At 41.0% G+C, this 13,831-nt stretch overlaps 1 protein-coding gene across 2 annotated transcripts in view; it reads right to left on the bottom strand.

Annotated features, from left to right (window-relative positions):
* Positions 1 to 13,831, bottom strand: part of LOC140106742 (solute carrier family 22 member 15-like) — a 158,563-nt gene that overhangs the window by 44,834 nt on the left and 99,898 nt on the right. The gene's annotated exons all lie outside the window — the stretch shown is intronic.

Genomic DNA, 13,831 nt, shown 5'->3' with positions numbered 1-13,831 from the left:
CTATATACTACAGGGGGCTGGCTGGCTATATACTACAGGGGGCTGGCTGGCTATATACTACAGGGGGTTGGCTGGCTATATTCTGGGAGGCTGTAACCAATGCATTTCCCACCCAGTTTTTGGTGGTAAAATTAGGTGCCTCAGCTTGTACTTGGGTTGTCTTATACTCGAGTATATACGGTATAAACTGGGGGCTGGCTATATACTACACAGGGGCTGTCTGGCTATATAATAAAGAGGGCTGGCTGGCTATATAATAAAGGGGGCTGGCTGGCTATATACTACAGGGCGCTGGCTATATACTACAGGGCGCTGGCTGGCTATATACTACAGGGCGCTGGCTGGCTATATACTACAGGGGGCTGGCTGGCTATATACTACAGGGGGCTGGCTGGCTATACTCTGGGAGGCTGTGACCAATGCATTTCCCACCCAGTGTTTTGGTGGTAAAATTAGGTGCCTCAGCTTGTACTCGGGTTGTCTTATACTCGAGTATATATGGTACTTTCTGTATCAATTGCTCATGGTTTTCTAGATCTCTGCTTGCTGTCTTTCTATAGAAAGCTTCTACTTTTACTTGCAGTAGACAGAAATCTGACCATGGTCACACAGGTGCACGGCTAGTTATCAGAACTGCGTGATATAATGAGCCCTGCACCTGTGTGACCATGGCCAAGATTTTTGTCCACTGCAGAAAATAATGAAGTTTTCTATAGAATGACAGCAAGCAGAGATCCAGAAAACTGTAAAGAATTGATACAGAAAGTATATTGGAAATTTTTGTAACTTTTCATTATTCAAATAATATCAATTACATGTTGAAATGGGAACACCCCTTTAGCCCCTGCACTACTGCTGTACAGCTATATACATCCTAATTGCACATACCACATGTATATACCTCATGACAGTGGCCACTTCAACTGGCTATATATAATGGGGCACATTTACTTACCCATCCCGTTGACGCCGCCGATCCGGAATGTCCGACGAGGATTTGGAGCTGCTGTGATTCACTAAGATCATGCGTCCAATGTCCTGCATGTGTCCCTTCCCCGCTCAGGTCCGCCGGAGTTCAGCTTCTTCTTCCCAGTGCATGCGAGTGCTGATCTTGCGACAAAATTTGGTTATTAAATTCCGCCGTTTGTCCGAAGTCTGCGCCCCCGATTTGTGTCGCATGCAAGCTGGCACCAATGCAACACAATCCCATCACGTGCACCAAAAATCAAGGGCAATTCAAGGAAAAAACGGAAAAAGTCAGGAAACCCGACGAAAATGCGGTGTTCGCACCCTTAGTAAATGTGCCCCAAGGTATTACTATCTGTCACAAAGCCAGAAATATCCACAGTTAAAGTTGCAGTAAAAAATGTGATTTTTAAATAAAGCTCTTTATTCCTCAGTTTAGCTTTAACAGTGGATATCTCAGATTCTGTGGTGCCTTCTGTGTTTCTAGAACATTTTGGTAAAAGTTTAGTCAACTTTACTACTAATTAAAAAAAAAACTTAAATGGGAAACTTCACAAAAACAATATGTTTTTCACATTTTTAGTCTACAAAGAAAAAAAGTCTCATATGTCATGAAAAATAAAGTAAAAACTGTTATGATCCGTAAAGCTGTTTCAAAGATATCATTATCCCTCTATGTGGATGCACACATAGAGCTACAGGTAACGTCGGAGAAAATCCAGTTTTCATAACATCACAAAATGCTTCCATGGAAACTACTATCAAGGAAGAACGGGGTCAGGCTCTGATGCATATACATGACGTCTAAAGACCTGTTCACACTATCTTAGTAGCCTGCAGTCCTAGGTTTTTGTTATTTAACTAGAATAACAAATGTTAAAATAACATGTAACCTACAACCAATGACTGCTTGTTATATACAACATATTCAGCTTACCATAGTCTACCTATTATGCCTGTCGTTACATGCACCGTTATATTCTTTGTGTCCCCTGTGAGCCGGGCAGACGGTTAATCTGATATACAGCTTTAGGCTGCAATCACACAGCCGTTGCCCGCTGCATCGTAGCACGGCGGGCACACGGTAGTGCACGGGGAGAGGAGGAGGAGGCGAGCGCTGCTCACCCCCACCCCTCTCCGTAGGGATATATGGCACACGGTGCCGTAAGCACATGTCCTATCTTTTCACGGGGTACGGAGCGGTGCGGTGCCGCATGTGTGCTGCACCGTACCCCTCCAATAGGGTGCCGTGTGCCCATTGCCGTCTAAGGGGGACGTATATCGGCCGTATACATGTCCCCCATATGGCACTGTGAATGTAGCCTAAGTTGCAAGAGAATGTGAATTATTGGATTAATCAATGTTAAAAATCTGGAAGACAGTGCTGCCGGCATCTTGTATTCTGTCATCAGAAACGTATCGTATCTATTCAAAGGGAATTTATCAACTACGGTAAACGTTTTCTCGCAAACTCCAACCAGTTTTAAAAACGACATATTTTTATTTTCTAATGGTAATTTTTTTACTTTCCGCCCACATGGAGCACAAGAACCTGTAGTCTGTGAATACCTTAATGACATGTATATGGTGACATATAGTACGTTGTGGCCTGTGCGGAGATTACAGTAATTGCATGGGAGGAAGCAGTAAACTATGATCATGACCTGTTGTCTAGTTTTCTTATCCTTTGTTCTCTATATACGGTATGTGTATTACAGTTCCTTGTCATCTGTAAAGGGATCTTGCAATTAATTTCTGTATGATTTACAAAGGATGGACATACACTGTTCAAAAAATAAAAAAGGGAACACTTAAACAATACAATATAACTCCAAGTAAATCAAGCTTCTGTGAGATCAAACTGTCCACTTATGAAGCCAAATGGATTGACACGGATTTTCAGTACCTATGATTTCTGGCTGATGATTTGGTCAATTTTGAATGTTGGTGGTGCTTTGACCTTCTACAACCCACACATGTGGCTCAGGTAGTGCAGCTCATACAGGACGGCACATCAATGCGCTTTGTGGCATGAAGGTTTGTGGTGTCTGTTTGGTAGTGTCCAGAGGCTAAGGGCGCTACCAGGAGATGTGGAGGGGGGCATAAGAGGGCATCAACTCAGCAGCAGGATCGCTACCTCCACCTTTGTGCAAGGAGGATCAGAAGGAGCACTGCCCTAAAAAATGACCTCCAGCAGCCACAAATGTGCATGTGTCTACACAAACGGTTAGAAACCGACTCCATGAGGATGGCATGAGAGCCCGGCGTCCAAAGATGGGGGTTGTGCTCACAGCCCAACATCGTGCAGTTTGCTTGGCATTTGCCAAAGGAGACCAGGATTGGCAATGGACTACCCAGAATTGAATCCGATTGAGCACATCTGGGACATCATGTCTCGCTCCATCCACCAACATCATGTTGTACAACAGACTGTCCAAGAGTTAGGAGATGTTTTACTCCAGATCTGAGAGGACATCCATGAAAAGACCGTCTGTGACCTTATCAGGAGCATGCCAAGGTGTTGTAGGGAGGTCATGCAGGCACGTGGAGGCCACACACAATACTGAGCCTCATTTTGTTTTACGGATATTACATCAAAGATAGATCAGCCTGTAGTGTGTTTCTCCACTTGAATTTTGTGGGCGACTCTAAATCCAGGCCTCCATTGGTTTATAAATTTGATTTCCATGGATGATTTTTTTTGTGATTTTGTTGTCAGCACATTCAACATTGTACAAAACAAATGTGAATATTACAATCTAGGATGTGTCATTTGAGTGATCCCTTTATTTTTTTGAGCAGTGTAGACATATAGGTTACATAGGCAGCAAATAAAAGATAACACCAAATTTTCTCAATCAATAAGCTTAACGTAAAAAATATTCAAACAATAGATCAATTAAGGACACATTCATTGTAAAGAAAACAAAGGCCTGTGTCCCACAAGTGATTTCATTATGAGAAACTTGCTCTGTGTGCTGGCTCGATTTCCCGGATTGAACCTTGTACCACTGGACTTTCAGTATCTCGTTCTAACTCAGCATTTTTGTTTAGTCTAGTAATTCCAGGTTCGGTACTGGAAATCCCACCAGCACATGGAGTGAGTTTTTAGGACCAAACTCACTTGTGAGCTACCGGCCTGAGGCACATTAAGGCTACATTCAGACGAACGTATGGGGTACGTATATACGGCATACGTGCGGCACTGTACCGCTCCGTACCCCATGAAAAGATAGGACATGTCGCAGGAGCTTACAATCCAGCATAATACGTATGCGCATGCCCTAATGCTCCTGAGGGCTCGGTGACGTCACCGGCTCTCAGGAGCGAGGAAGGGAGGGTGGGGGGAGGCAGGGACAGCACTCTGCGTGCCTCCCCTAGTATGCTAATGCCCAAGTGCTGTGACGTACAAAGAAGCGCCAAGTGGGTTATTAACAAAGATAAGAATCTATAGTTATAACAAAATGGATGGAATATATGTTTAACCAAAATATGTGCCTGCATCAGCTCAGCTCCACTTATGTGCAGGTTAGTGTGGGTCATAACGACTATTTCCAAGTGGTAGGTTTCCTTTAAAGGAAATCAAAATTAAGCATGATAAACCAGGTACACTTACTCATAGATCCAGGCACTGTGAGGCACTAATTCCTTCTATAACACAACTTTTACAATTATGCTAATGAGCCTAAAGTGATACATGATACATTAACAGAGCAAGCCAGGACATATGGCTACTTGTCCACGGGCGTCAATTTGCTGGTTTGGCCGCCAATCCGGCAATATGTCCAAGTCTGCTCATCTCTAGTGGAACTACTTAGTAAATGAACATTTCTTTCTTTCATTCATATTTTTTATATTGTTAATTAATAATTATTTTTGTACCCACAGAATACTAACAAGTGGTTAAATGAAGAAAAACTTTATTTTTTGCCAAATCTGATTCCTCTGAAGTGCTTCCAAAGACAGCGACATTATACAACAGAGGACGATGACAAGTAATCCTTCAGAGTATTGGAACATATATCAGAGACGTACAGCCTCTATTCTAGCAGCAATGATATTATGGGACCAGTCATGCTGTAGTTCCGAAATTCTCTTGGCTCCCAAACCCAATTCAGTTACTTGTTTTTTTTAACTACATTTACACTTCGTAGGGTGGTGTTGGGCTTTGGCAATTGACCAAGATGCTGAAACACAAGGGGTGCTATCGAACATCCAGAATACAACCATATATAGAAGAAACTTCAAGATAAAGGTCATGGTTACCACCATTTTAATGAGCTGTGGAAGATGTGGGCTCTACATAAAAAGATACCATTAATATTCCTATGCGTTGTTTCTCTCCTTTGTGGCTGCCGTGATCTCATTTAAAGTAAAACCCCGGTCACCTGAGACATAAACTTGAGAAGCTTTAAATCTTTTATCTTGTCTTCACGAGACGCTGCATCAATATTCACCGGAGTAAATCTACACTAACACCGTCACGTACAGCCAAGTAGCCAACCTGAGAAATGACAGCTCGGGCTGGGAATACATCACATTATTGTACTCCCTGCGCTTGTAAAAACTGCTAATAGAAAGGGGGTGTTTACTGTAGACATCATTATTCTATCATCCCAAAATGCAAAATGGAGATATGTCCTCATTGCTTAGTCTAAGAAATATCCCTTAATGTGCTCCTTTTTTAATATACTACAAATGAAAAGCAATGTTTAGTCCATTCTCCTTGAAAGAGCTCAATATCTATGTGGAAAATTCATTAGCATTTCCACCAGAAAGTGACAGCAGACAAGGTAGAAGCTTCCACTGTGACTTGGGTAATATGCATTCTCTTCAAAGGTGACAACTACCCTAGGTTTTCACTATCTATACCTATGGGGTTTCTACTTCGGAGAAGCAGCTCAGTTTTCATTATGAAATGCTACTTAATTCAGCATCAGACAATTCTCCATCCCCCTTCTTCCCTCATTTAATAATCAAGTCAGAAAAATTCGTCCTCCAGCACACAAAAAAATATGCCAAAAAATCTTGGTTTGTTTAACCCATGCCGGTACAAAGATAAAATCCAATAACGTAAATAAAGTCGGATAACCTACGCGTTTCATGACTAGGAGCAACGTGTAAAGGCCTGAAACGCGTAGGTACCAAGAGGTTTTTTTACCATAATTTTTTGGGTGCTGGAGGAGTAAATCTCTTCCCTTGGATCATATTCACACCATTGGCCAATGCGGTTTTCTCCCCCACTCTCACCTGCACCGGTGTGAAGGACTTCTCAGGTGGTTTTCAATGCATCATAAGGTGAGCTGAGCATATTTGTATTGTTTTCTGTGGGAATACAATCAATTTTTGTTTGCACTAATGGTGAGTTACTTATCACTCCAAAAAGATCTTCTCTTTTCAGAGTTTGTCAGTAATGTTGGCTCCTTAAAGGATCTGTGCCTGTACATAAGTAGCCCGTGCACCTTTATTGCCTTGTAGAAAACCCCTGTATATCCCTAATGTGATTCAGCAGCTTGCTACTTACTTTTATACTGGGTGCAGACCATCAGTATTTCTTTCTCTCCATCTCTGAGCTCTGCCAAATAGGAGGAGCTAGAGAAAGAAGCACAGTAAGACTCATCCTGCTCCTCCCCCTCCCTCTCACTGTCTCTTTCATTGTAGACAGAGGGACACAGGCCCATATTTATTAAAAATAGTGTAGAGGGTGCAGTGTGCAAAAGATTCATGAAATGTGTCACACAGTCTTCATGAATCTGGCACCCCCTGCACTGCTCCGGCAGAATGCACCATTTTTTGGAGCACTGTGTTCATGCTGTGCCACAGGATAGGGCCTAACTTGCTGATCGATGGTGGTCTCCGTGATGGGACCCCCACAAATCACAAGAACAGCGGGTCCAATGGGGTCAGAGGTACCTCTGTCAGACCACTTGTCGCTACTAAAAGATGAGTGGGTCCTGCGGAGCTTTATGAAGATTGCTGAGCGTGGTGCCGTGGATAGGGCCTAACTTGCTGATCGGTGGGGGTCTCCATGATGAGACCCCCACAGATCACAAGAACAGGGGGTCCGATAGGGGTCAAAGGTACCTCTGTCAGACCACTTGTCGCTAACAAAAGATGAGTGGGTCCTACGGAGGTTTAAAAGAGAAGATCTTTTTGGAGTGATAACTCACCATTAGTGCAAACAAAAATTGATTGTATTCCCACAGAAAACAATACAAATATGGTCACTTACCTTATGATGCATTGAAAACCACCTGAGAAGTCCTTCACACCGGTGCAGGTGAGAGTGGGGGAGAAAACCGCATTGGCCAATGGTGTGAATTTGATCCAAGGGAAGAGATTTACTCCTCCAGCACCCAAAAAATTATGGCAAAAAACTCTTGGTACCTACGCGTTTCAGGCCTTTACACGTGGCTCCTAGTCATGAAACGCGTAGGTTATCCGACTTTATTTACGTTATTGGATTTTATCTTTATACCGGCATGGGTTAAACAAAGAAACCAAGATTTTTTGCCATATTTTTTTGTGTGATGGAGGATGAATTTGCTGAGCGTGGTCCTGTGGATAGGGCCTAACTTGTTTGGTGGGAAAACCCCTTTAATTAATAGGTTTGATGTTGTACAATGGCGAGAGCAAAAATTGATAAGGAATACAGAGAAGAAGCAGATTAGTCCTTGACATTAACCAGTCTGTAGTCAGATTTTCTCTCTAAGCACTTACCTAATCCATCCAGAATCTCTGCCTCCTACTGCTGAGACCTAATAAGACTGAAACCATGGAATAAGAGAAATAATGATGCCAGTACACCTCAGGTCTGGCTCTAGTCATTAAAACCTTGACTACTAAAATAGCCCGCAGAATGTGTAAATGTGACTGGACTGGTTCATGAGAATAGCGAAATGAATGTTAAGGCTGAAACGAACAGAGAAAATAGATTTGTAAAATATTTGACATTTCAACTGATAAGTTGTCACTAAACACAAAGGAATGCTGCCAACAATGGATTGCAAATGGGGAGACATCTTGGAACGTTGTCAGGGAAGTTTTCTAGTCATCTCAAGGTCATTCTTTTTACATTAAGACGACTTTGAAAAGTAACAAAACGCAGAACACTATTCATAAGGACAACACATAATAAAGGTTAATGTTGGGCACTAGAGAACATTTTGTACCAAACTTGCCTATGAACAGGTATATACTCGTGTATAAGCCTAGTTTTTCAGCACAAAAAAATGTGCTGAAAACCCAAACTCGGCTTATACTCGAGTAAAAAAAATATATCAAAACTCACCTTTCCGGCTTCCCCCGCTGCTTTCTATATACTGGGGGATATGGGCTGGCAGTATATATACTGGGGGGCAGGTGCTTGGTTTTATACAATGGAGCAGGGTCCGGCAGGATATATACTGCGGAGGCTGTGACCAATGCATTTCCCACCCTCGGCTTATACTCAAGTCAATAGGTTTTCACAAGTTTTTGTGGTAAAATTAAGGGCCTCGGCTTATACTCGAGTATATACAGTACACATAGTATATAGGGAGGGACATCAACAGTATTAAAAATGATCGTACAAGCTCTGCTCCAAATCCCTCACTGGGTTTATGTATACGTCTGTTCTGCTTTGTGAGCACTGATATTTTTGATCCCTATTCCTTTTCTTAAAACAATGTCAATAGTCCTCACAACGTTCTTTGTCTGAGAGCCCGGGTTTGCCATATAATGCTGCATCTTTTGTTATACAGTAGGGGCACAGCAGTTACAGTAAAGAGGCAAGTAAGCTTCTATAGAGGATTTTTTATCAAAGAACTTTATGTTCTACACATAAGCCTTCAGCTTTCCAGTAGAGATGAGCAAACCTAAACTTTCACTCCCAGTTTGCGTGCATACCGCAGGACCCCGTCATGTTGCTGGATTGGCAGCTGAACAGCCAATTCGGCAATATATCTGGGTTGCACAGGACGCCTCCAAAACTTAAAGTTTGGGTCTGTTCATCCCGGCTTACCAACAGCGTATACTAAAGGATACATTGGGGCACATTTATCATAAGTCCGGCTTTGTCCGTCTGTTTTTTGGTACTTTGCTTTTCTGCTGTCAGATGCATCTTAGTGGTTTTATTTTTTGATACATGTTGGTATCGGTTCTTTTGTGAATTATCAACTTTTTAAAACAAAATTCTCCAAAGGCCGCCATCAGTTCCAAGCCAATTTCTACGCCTGGTCAGCCAAAATCTGCTACTCTTGCACATCTGGATTCAGGCGGTACCTCAGGGAACACTGCAGAAAACTAGACAATGGCAAACTAGCCAACAGAGTTGCAAAAAAAGTCGCAAATAAACACATACACCATGAAAAGTCTCAAAAATTAAAGAAAAAGGCAAGCCAAAAGTTTGATGCATGTGCCCAATTGTCTTTCTATTACACTCTGCCTACTGGCCGATATAGCAGTCACTTCTCTGCCCCACAACCCACAACTTAGAGAAAAATGCATTACAATGGTTTGTTATTGATATACACCCATGACTCCGGACCTTTCCGTAAAGACATGTATTCTTGGCAAATAACCGCATATATAAATATATACTAAAACAAGTGTCCCTCAAGTCCATATTTTTTCAGCAAGATGAATGTTTTAAAATGGCCTCACATCTTTTTAAAGTTTTGAGTAGATGTGAAAGTTTTTTTTGTCTTAATCCTTAAAGATTAAAGAGTCAGAGAGTCACCAATCTTCTCTAGATGAGTGACGAGGCATCATCCTTACACTTGGGCACCGGTCAATATTCTATAAACTAGCAATAGTAGGTATAATGATTTACTCAAATGCTTAGCAATGAATATAACGCATCTACGATTTCCCAGCAATTATTTTATTTAGCCTGTAATGACCAACCATTTTTGTCCTAGAATATATTTCTCCCGACACAATTATATTTATCATTCACTGGCGGGACATGGAGCTTTGAGAGACTTTGTAACAATGTAAGACATTAGCAGAAAGCCTTTCTCCACCTGCAGTACATATGGCAATAAATTAGAGAAACATATCAAATTAAGTGTAGCGAAAAAGAAAAGATTGTCTCATTATACTAATGATTGCTAAAATAAAAGGTCATATAAAGTTATAAATTGTAACATACAGACCATAAGTGGCAATAATCTCCGATGGTAAAAGGCTCCATGGATACGGAACCTAGCGGAAAAGCTGATAATTATAACTAAACTTTGGGGCTGTCAAGATTTTTCAGCAAAATGAATAAAGATACATCTCCAGCAATAGCTCTGAACGGCAGAAGACAAGTTGGAAATAGAGAAACGTAATGAGCCACGGAACAATTATGCTCATATTGTTTTGGAACCCTTTTTTAGACATTTCTTCACATTACAATTCTGACATTCCCTATCTAGGAAGGAACAAATCCATTCATGGGAACAGATAACAAGCCATCTTCTACACATCTGGAGACAGAAGAAAGTGCTGGAAAGTCAACGAAGGATAGATAACATCGATGAAGAACTTCTTCTTCCACCTACACGTTTGCAGTGATTTTTATTGGATTGTAAATAACATTTCAAAATGAGAACTCCAAAAAATTGAGGTTTATTATTATATATTTAATAAAGTCCTAATTGTGATTTATCATAGTTCCTACTATAAACAGGAAAAAGGATATTTGTCTTATCGAATTTTACAGAATTCAGTGTATAGAGGTGAAGTAGTTCCTAATTTTTTGGGATTCTGTGCAACTTTCTGAGGAGTAGTGTCAAGGCAGAAAAAGAGTTGCAGGCCCTGAACTAGACGCAACCCCTGTCCCTGCCTACTTGCTCTTGCTATGCTAACCCGGAGAGGACAACCGGAATATAGTCTCTACTCGGAGTAAGCGCTCAGAACAGAAGACAACCGAACAGAGATAGAGAGAGAGTGACAGATACAAGCAAAGTCAGGATAACGGAGTAAAAAACCAAGATAGCGGCGAAGTACCGAATCATTAGGTAAGAGTTGTAAAAACCAAAGCAATGGCATATATAAAGCTATAGCAGAATAGAGAAATTATAATCATAAGAATCAAAAGACTAGTACAACCGGCAACTGCGTAAGGGGGCGGAGCAGTTATATGAAGGGTTCTTCGACACTGCCCCAGCAGCTGAACCCTGCAGCCAGAACCCATTAATTGAGTTCTGAAAGGTCGCTGCCTGATACTTGACTGAAAATGAATTTGTCTTGTAAATGGTCATCAAATGTCGCAATACAAACTGCTGCAAATGCAATTTCTGAAAACATTCACGTGTAACAGGTTGACATCAATTTTGTGTCAACATCAACAAGTCACACTAGGCAAGTCAAGTCTTGAATGTTGATCTATTTCGTGGGTTACTTTGTAATGTGCACCACATTCTTCAAGAGACATACAACATTTTTATAAATTTTGCTTAAATGTTGCAAGAGTGGAAATATTACATTTCTAGATGTGCTTGGCGAGTATCAGCCAAAATTTGTTAGCTGGCCTCACAAAATCAATGCCAACCGACATAAAAGCCAATAGAGAAGATAAGGCAACGAGAATAGAATACCATGACTAATTTGTAGTCTGTTACCATGGGGATGTATTCATTGTATTATTATGTACAGTATGTAGATTCTTTTTTTTTTTTGAGCACGCAAAACTAAAAGGGATTAATTTTCTGTGAGTAATTCTAAGTATATTACAAAACGAGCATAATTTCCCAACGTTACAAAGATCTAGCTCTCTTCCCATGAACCTGACTAAACCCCCTATTGCGTGTTTCCCACAATGACTTTATTTTCACTAAAGACAATAATTGTAACTATAGATTTAACACAAAAACACAGAGCAAGGCCATGCAGGTCCTTCGTTACACTCCAGGCTTACATCTTCTTATCTCAGTCACGCTAAAGTTGCCTAACTTCAACTTTTCCTGAAGCGCTATTACAAAATATCTCCGACCTTTCATTAAAAAGGATCCTCTCTTCATAGTAATTATTATCACAATGAAAATTTCAATTATGTTTACACGTTACAAGCAGCCGAAAAGAGGAAATTAATCCTCAACGAGAAGATCAGTTAATGATAAGGGTCAAAAACTAGCACACAAAATGCTTCTCTGTTCCTATAGCGTAGAACACTTTAGAATGAGTGATGAGGAGAAGAAGACCCGAGCAATTTAAAGAGTACATTTGGATTAGGGTAATGAGTGTACAACGTCTAGAGTAAAGCAGCAGAGAAAATGAAGACATTTAAGTTGATGATGAAGTACAGTCAAGTATTTAATCAGAAGGGAATAAAATGATGTGGCTCATACTGTACAGATGCATCATTGTGCTGAACACCGTGGTAAAAGATGCTCCTAAAATCCCAGGCGCACAATAAAGTAGTTCTCTCTACTTAATGAAAAGAGCCTCCGAGGAAAGAGATTTCCATCTAATTTGGTTATAAATCTGAGATCCTAAGATCATCCAGAGAAAAAACAACATACAAACAAGTCAGTGTTTCCTCTAAAACCATGTACCGTATATACTCGATTATAAACCGACCCAAGTATAAGCCGAGGCCCCTAATTTTACCACAAAAACATGAGAAAACCTATTGACTTGAGTATAAGCCGAGGGTGGGAAATGCATTGGTCACAGCCTCCCCAGTGTATAGCCTTCTGGACCTTGCCCCATAGTATATAGCCTGTACCTGCCCCCAGTATATAGCCTGCCAGCCCATATTCCCTAGTATATAGCCAGCCCCCTTCCCCAGTATATAGCCAGCCCCCTTCCCCAGTATATAGCCATCCCCCTTCCCCAGTATATAGCCAGCCCCCTGCCCCAGTATATAGCCAGCCCCCTTCCCCAGTATATAGCCAGCCCCCTGCCCCAGTATATAGCCAGCAGCGGGGAAAGCCAGAAAGGTAAGTTTTGATATATTTTTTTTACTCGAGTATAAGCCGAGCTTGGGTTCTCAGTACATTTTTTGTGCTGAAAAACTAGGCTTATACTCGAGTATATATGATAATAAAAATTATCAGAAAACTCGACTGTCAGAACAATTGTTGTGCAGACCTGTCTGTTTACTACACTCCATCACGAAAATCGTTCATGCCAATTCATTCTGAAATTAAGAAAATACATTAAAAAATGGTTTTAGAATTGGATGTTTTTACCCATTTTAACTTACTGCCACACAACAGTTGCTTATGTTCTTATACAGAAACTACCGGTTAGACTAAACATTTAGCAAAATAGCGATAAAGTGGAGTTTCAGACTGTTGGCCGTTATTTTCCGTTACGAAATTAAACACCGGAAATAACGGTTATTATATTTTTAAAGATCGGACATTTTGGGACGTGGTGATACCTAACATGTTTATGATTTTTCACTGTTTCTTTTTATAGCAGTTCTAGAGAAAGGGGGGTGATTAGTATTTTTAGGGTTTATTTATTTCTACTTGTTCTATTTATTTATTTTTTACTATTTTTCAGAACCCCCAAGGGTGATTTAACCCTACTTTGTCTGATTGATGCTACCATATACTGCCATTCTACAGTGGTACATTGATCGTCGCTCCCAAATGACATCACAGGGAGTGACGATCTAAGCCAATATGGCAGCACCCATGTCCAACCGGCTTTTTACTTACACCGACAAAGCAGAGCAGCAAATCGCTGGTGTTACCAGTGGGTGTTTGCTGCAATATGCAGCAAACACCCATCTTAAATGGAGAGGGCTCAGTCTCTGAGCCTTCTCCATACATCCTCCTCCGCCGTGTCATGGACTAATACGTCACTAGTTGGTAAGTGGTTATTTGAATATAAATTATACTTATTCCTGGAATACCCCTTTAATGACAGATGGTTGACCACTTCT

The sequence above is a fragment of the Engystomops pustulosus genome, chromosome 11 (genome assembly GCF_040894005.1).
Source record: "Engystomops pustulosus chromosome 11, aEngPut4.maternal, whole genome shotgun sequence".
NCBI classification, from domain to species: Eukaryota; Metazoa; Chordata; class Amphibia; order Anura; family Leptodactylidae; genus Engystomops; species Engystomops pustulosus.
The sequence above is the reverse complement of the archived record's forward strand: the minus strand, read 5'-3'. Positions and strand labels throughout refer to the sequence as shown.